Here is a 7,128-nt window from a genome sequence, read left to right as displayed (position 1 = left end):
TAGTATCACAAACAAAGCATAAGATGATATGATATGAGGCAACAATGTATGTATGAGTCTAAATCTATGTATGCTGGTCTCTATAGGCAGACATGCTTTAAGTCATAGCACCATACTTCTTTGGGTAGGTAAATCACTCCCCCTCAGCCATCTTGGCATCTTGGGTCTGCCGGTGGTAGTTGGGTCTTGCATCCTTCCTGGACATTCCTTGGTTAGGGGTTAAGTCACCTCTCTCTCACATCACCGTTTGGTCTAAGTATTGGCGCATCTCAAGGTAAAGCCTAGCCCAATGCAAGTCTTCTACTTAGTTACATCAACTCAGATCCAGATACGTCCATCCCTCGCCCCTGGCGATCCTTTCCGGTATCCTTCACACTAGAGTCAGCATAGTCCCAGACTACGGACTCATCAACCCTATAGGTCATCCACATATAGTAAACGGGAAGCTCTCATGTCTTCTCACGGGTTGGTTACCGGTCTTGAACGCCCATGAGCCCAAGTCTATCCATATGCAACTCTACCCATAAATGGACCCCACAATGTGATTCATGTCCCCTCATGGATTGGTTACCGGTCTTGAGCACCCATAAATCCCCGTTGCTACCACGGGTCGTTCGGTCTCAATACCCTTCCGATTCGGGTCTGATATAACAGGGGTATAACCTAGCCAAACACTGCTAGACAAGTCCTAGGTATGACAACTAATAATCCGGGAAAGCGTCAAAGGGCAACATTGAAAATATCCCATACTACTCCCAATGAGGTCCAACGACAGAAATGTCAAAAGGACATTCCCCAATCCCAAATCATACCTAAGCAATCACAATCATAATTCAGTCATATCATCCACGACAAATATCACATCATATGAAAGAGTGTAAGAAGACAAGATAAAATAAATAAGAAAACATACATGAGTAAGTATTCATACATAATCAAGTACATAAAGTAAATAAGGAAATAAGATCCTAATATACTTGCAGCATTCATATCATAATAGAAACTAACATAACAGTAGCAAATCTAAGTAGTTCCCAAATTAGACACTAAATCTATGTAAATCTATGTTAATATGGTAACAACTTTCCTTACCTTAAATAGATTCGAAAGTATCCCGGACGGACAAGAGGATGAATCCAAAGTTAGCAAATAATCCCTAGAATAGCATCACACAATCATTAGGAAGTAGTCCTAAAAGAATAAGCATGATTTGAATCAAATCGGACGAAGAAAACGTATTCTGCTATTGCGGGTTGATTGGCTGGGTAGCATTGGCCAGTCGACCCAGGCAGTCTGCCCAAGAGCAAATCCGAAAGTAAAAATAGAATCTTGATCCAAAACCTATGCTACACAAACCGGAATGCGACGAAACTTGGAGGGATTGTCTAACACAGTAGTCTAAGCCTAGAAAGCATAATTTAGATATCAAACCACCATTAAAACATTACTTCCTAATTTAGAACCATAGTTTCTATTTTGATAAAAATCGTAGTTTTCATTGGAAACATGCTATGAATGAAAGAGATGAACTAGAGATGATTAGATCTCATTCTAGTACAGGAACACAGTAGATCAGAGGTATGAATAATCATAGAGAAGCATCTATAATGCTAGAATGAATCAAAATAGGAAATATTATCATAGTTTAAGAAGAAATCAAAAGAATCATGTCAAGAATGAATGAGATGATCATAGTACAAGAGAATGAAAAGAGATTGTAAAGATATGACTACAAGGTTGCAGCATCTTCATCATAATCTCAGTTTAGAGATGAGAGTGATCATGGAAAGAATAAATCATTAACATAAAAAATAGATTACTAACCTTTAATTGAAGAACAAGAGAGAGAGTTTGCAAGATTGCAAGATTAGGTCTTCTTCTTCACTCTTGGAGGCTTGGAGATGGTTTCCCTTCGTTCTCTAAGTGTTATGGAGGCTTGGGATACTAAAATCATGAAGTCATGGGGTATATATAGCAAGATACTCAAAACAGAAGATTCTGTTCGAGTTCAGCATCTCTGGGTTGATTGGATGGGTAGCATTGGGCAGTCGACCCAAGCACTCGACCCAGGCTGACAGCAAAGCCAAATATAGGGATTTGAGGGTCTTCCACTACTCGGAATCAAACGAAACTTTAAACACATATTCTATAACATACCTAGCATGGAAAAATGGCTTTAAATCATATCCCACCAAGCTCTAAGGTCATCAACTAATCTTTTATTGATCAAGGTGTAGTCTCTTCTCTATATCCAACACTGTCTTCAAGTATGGGGCATCATCTTCAATCTCCATAGGTTCGGAGTCGAACACTATATCTTCTACCAATATGGCACATAGTTGACTTTCACTTCTACTTCGGGTCTTCGGACCTACAGACAAAAGAGTATCCGGGTTAAGGTTAGGGCTGGGTTTCACAACCTTTGTACACCACGCCATTTCCAGTCTACCCAGAGCTTGTCTGGTACTTCTATAGTAACCTGACCTACCGATTCGAGGATGACCCACGAGATGGTTCTCGGATTGTCATCAGCTCCGTGGTCAGAGGCATCGAGATCACATTCACCACCAGTGAGTTGGCTACGATCTTGGGGGTGCCGTCCGTATCGGATTTTCGTTGGTGGATTCCTCCTCGCACTGACATCATGGAGGCTCTTCTTCCACACGAGACACACGAGATATGCATGACTCTGTGGGATGATGAGAACTACTACATGCCCAGGAGCGGCACTTCTATGCTGCCATCTGCTCGAGTCATCGGTCGCGTCCTCGGGCAAAACATTATTCCGAAGGCAGGGCATCACAGTAGGGTGATGATCATGGAGGCATTAGTCATCTACTGCATTTACACTGGAGTGCAGATAGACTTGGCTCACATCATACAGCATATCATGATAGACCGAGTTGAGCTTCCCGGGGTCAGGAACTTAGCTTTTGGTCGGGTCTTGACACGCATCTTCCAGTACTTCCAGGTGGATTTAGAGGATGCACTGATGATTCCTGATATAGAGATAGGTGAGGACCTCTATGCATGGTCGATCAGGAAGATGGGGCTTGGTCATGCAGTTAGATCAGATGATGAGGCCGACATCGACGGGGATGCCAAGGATGACGATGTAGATGAGCATGGAGACGATGATGATCATGGTGATGCTGCAGCTTAGGATGATGATCAGGGGCATGAGGAGATTCCTGCTCCACGATTTTCTGAGGATGGAGGTCCATCTCACCAGACTTCTGAGACTCCTGGTGTGGCTTCTCATCAGTCTTCGATTCTTTCCATACTCGAGAGGATCAAGGCTCGATAGATGAGGATGGAGTCGTACATGCACACTCTAGGTTAGAGGTTTACATGACTCAAGGATGAGTTCAGATCGAGGAGGGATCAGACAGATCGTCGGAGTAGATCACCTAGATAGATAGCACTAGGAATTTCCTTTTATGTTCTCCCAAATGTACTTTCTTTCGGACTTGTAAAAATTCTCTTATGTGATTAATGAGATCAAGTTGTTTTGCTTATATTATTGTGTCTTATTCCATAATCAGTTAAGTTTCATTTATTTAGTTATTAATCTCAGTTATCTATTATTCAGCTCTAAGGATAGTTGAGTTACCCTTTTGATCTGTAACTCGGAATGTTCCGTCATCGCTTATGTGGTTAAGGTCTTACTGAACCTGGGGCTCTGATACCCCTCTGTCACATCCACCCAGCCGGTACCCTATCTAGCATACCCGGGATGTGATCCACAGCCCCCAAGATCCATAGTTCAGGGACCACATCATCCACATCGACGATAATACAATTATGAACGATCAATATTAAACTAACAATTGATAGTAATAGAATTCAGAAACGAGATACCAAAGATAATCAAAGTATAGAAGTAAATATCATATCAGATAAATTAAGAAGGCAGTGGGCGGAATCCACTCCTTCAGTCAGACGGAAGTGAGGTCAAAACTAAATAAGCACAAGTCTCAAGTTATGAAAATAAGTCAAAGTTATTACAATTCTTCCAAGTTTAATTGTCACAAAAAGGGGGTGGGCATCTACATATAAGTCTCCTCCAAAATAAATAAATCTTCTTCAAAAGCGAAGACCATGGATATCAAACATGGCTGTTCCCATACTACTCCAGGGCTAACCCTAATATGCCGGAGGATCTGCTTCGGTACCGTCACCGAAGTCTTCATTGTAACTAGCCTCTGGATAGTAGTATAAGGCATCCGGGTCAGCCTCAAGGGACATACCATCAAAGTAATCACTTGCAGAGTAGCCTAGCAAAATATTGCAATAGAAAAGGAATGAGTTCAAGAGAACTCAGCAAGGAAGTTATTCCACAACACATAAGTCACAAGATAATCTTAAAATGATGCAGATGATATGAGACATATAATGCAATATGATTCTACTCTAAGTATGCTGGTTATCTATGGTAGACATGCTTTAAGTCATAGCACCATACTTCTTTAGGTAGTCTCAGTCACTCATCACCGGGGGGGAATTGGGTCCTGCATCCCTCTCGGACAAATCCATGGTTGGGGGTTTCGGTCACCACTCTCTCACATCACCATTTGGTGCAAGTATTGGCTCATGTCAAGGTAAAGCCTAGCCCAATGCAAGTCATCTACTTAATCATATCATGTCAGTTCTAGATACGTCCATTCCTCCCCTCTCGGGATCCTTTCCGGAATCCTTCACACTAGAGTCACAGATATTACTCACCGGACTCATCAACCCTATTGGTCATCCACAAATGGTAGACGGGAAGCTCTCACGTCCCCCTCATGGATCATTTCACCGGTCTTGAGTGCCCGTGAGCTCAAGTCTAGCCATTTGCAACCCTACCAATAAATGGCCCCTTTCGGGTAACTGCAATGCAATTTATGTCCTCTCACGGGGTGGTTACCGGTCTTGAGCGCCCACAAATCCACACTACTACCATAGGTCGTTCGGTCTCAATGCCTTTCCGAATCGGGGCTGATATGATAGAGGCATCCTAGCCATATATCTAGACAAGTCCTATGTATGTCATCCAATAACCCGAGAAAGCGTCGATGGACACCTTTGGAGAACATCCCATACTATTCCCTCCGATGTCCAAGGATAGAAGCACCAGTAGGGTACTCCTCAATCCCAAGTTATACTTAAGCAATCACATGCCCAAGTTCATCATATCAATTCGTAAGATATAACATCATAATAAACATTCGTTTCATGACATTGACATAATCCATCATATATTGAAATTGATAAGAATGATAAGATATTGAAATAAAATAATGTAAACACAAGGCTACTATTGAAAGACATATGTAGCAAGTCTAACATGATAAGAATATGAAATAGAAACCATGTTCACTAGGTTAGGAACACCAAGTCGAAATTTCATGTCCTATGTAATTATATCGATAACTATCCTTACCTTGAATTGGAGAAGAGAATGGTCCAAGATCACAAGCAAGTGGCCCAAATAGTCTTAAAACCCTAAACAAGCATATATGAAAGGTTAGAGAAGAAATCAGAACAATCGGAGAGCGAACGAATCAAAACTAGGCAAAAGTTGCTGACAGCAACTCTGTTGGTCGATACATTTGGTCGATGATATCGACCAACAAGCATCCACCAAAAGGATTTTGGACAGCAAGCTGGCTTTTTGGGTTTTGGCCCAGATTTGGTCTTTCGGGTCTTGGATCAATACGAAACTTGGGGAATAGTCTAAGCACAACATAGGGACACTAATTATCACGAATTTAACATAATCCAATGGTCCATTTAGAAATCCCCAAATTGATTTATCAAGGTCAAGAGTTGTTAAACATGGCAGTGGCTATATATTAATGCAAATTGGGGGAAAACATAGGGGATTAGGTAGGGAATCACTTAGAAGCAACATTGAACTCATATGCAAGGTGTAGATTAGGTTAATCATAGGCTTCATCTCAGTTTTGGTAAATAAAGCAAGTTGGTGAGCAATAAATCATGGAAATGTGTAGTTAATGATCATGAGGTGAATAAATCATAGTCATACCGGTGAAAACATCAATGTACGAGGTATAGAAGGCTCATGGCAAGGTGTTTGCAAGGTTGCAGCACCTTGGCCATGGTCCCAATAGTAAAATAGAAAAAAGAGGAGTGAGAAAGTGATTAGGAGAGAGAGTCATACCATGAGAGTGGAACAAGAAAGTGGAAATGAGTGGTTGGCAATGATTAATGGAGTAGATGCTTCACCATTACCAAGGAGAAGTTCTTGAGAGGCTCTCCCACGTTCTCAGATGTTAAAAATGCTAGAATAGGGCTCCAGTCTCGAGGAATAAATAAATAGAAAAGAATATTCTAGAGAATCTTTAAACCTGGGTTCAGCAAACCTCTTGGTTGATACATTTGGTCGATAGTATCGACCAATAGTATCAACCAAAACATATTTCTGCAGAATTTTACAGAAAAGTTCAGCAAATTAAGGTGTGGACTTGGAGGGCTATACAAGGTCAAAAAATTGCATGGGGTTTTCTCCTACAGTTCACTCAAGAGCTCTAGTTTTAGGGAGTACCTTCGGATTATGCACAGGAGTCCGTTTGATATCTCAACTGTCTCACTCTTCATCAGTGTGCAGATTCTAACTTAACACTGATGATGTGCTCAAGGAAGGAGCAGCATCATCAATGTCCATATACTGGAGTTCCGACACCACCTCATCAACTAGTAGGGCCCATAAGTCCCTTCTACCACCACTTCGGGTCTTCGGACCTACAAACACAACAATGCCTGGGTTGGGTTAAGGTTAGGTAAAAGCTTGATTTTACAGGTAGTATTTCTCGGCCATGTTGTTTTAGCCGAAGGTATTCATGTGGATCCTGAGAAGGTACAAACAGTTGCTGATTGGGAAAGACCGAAGACCGTGACTAAGATAAGAAGTTTCCTTGTATTGGCGGGATACTATAAAAGATTTATTGAGAATTTTTCTAGGTTGGCTGCTCCTATGACTAAGCTGACTAGAAAAGAAGAGAAGTTTGTGTGGATTGAAGCTTGAGAGAAGAATTTCGAAGGGCTTAAAGTTAGACTGACAAGTGCTCCAGTTTTGACTATACCTAATAGTTTCAATGGATTGACAATCTACACTGATGCTTC

The sequence above is a fragment of the Hakea prostrata genome, unplaced genomic scaffold, assembly GCF_041222555.1.
Source record: "Hakea prostrata isolate BN-2017 unplaced genomic scaffold, UWA_Hpros_2 contig_118, whole genome shotgun sequence".
Classification (NCBI taxonomy): domain Eukaryota; kingdom Viridiplantae; phylum Streptophyta; class Magnoliopsida; order Proteales; family Proteaceae; genus Hakea; species Hakea prostrata.
This window is presented reverse-complemented; position numbering follows the sequence as displayed.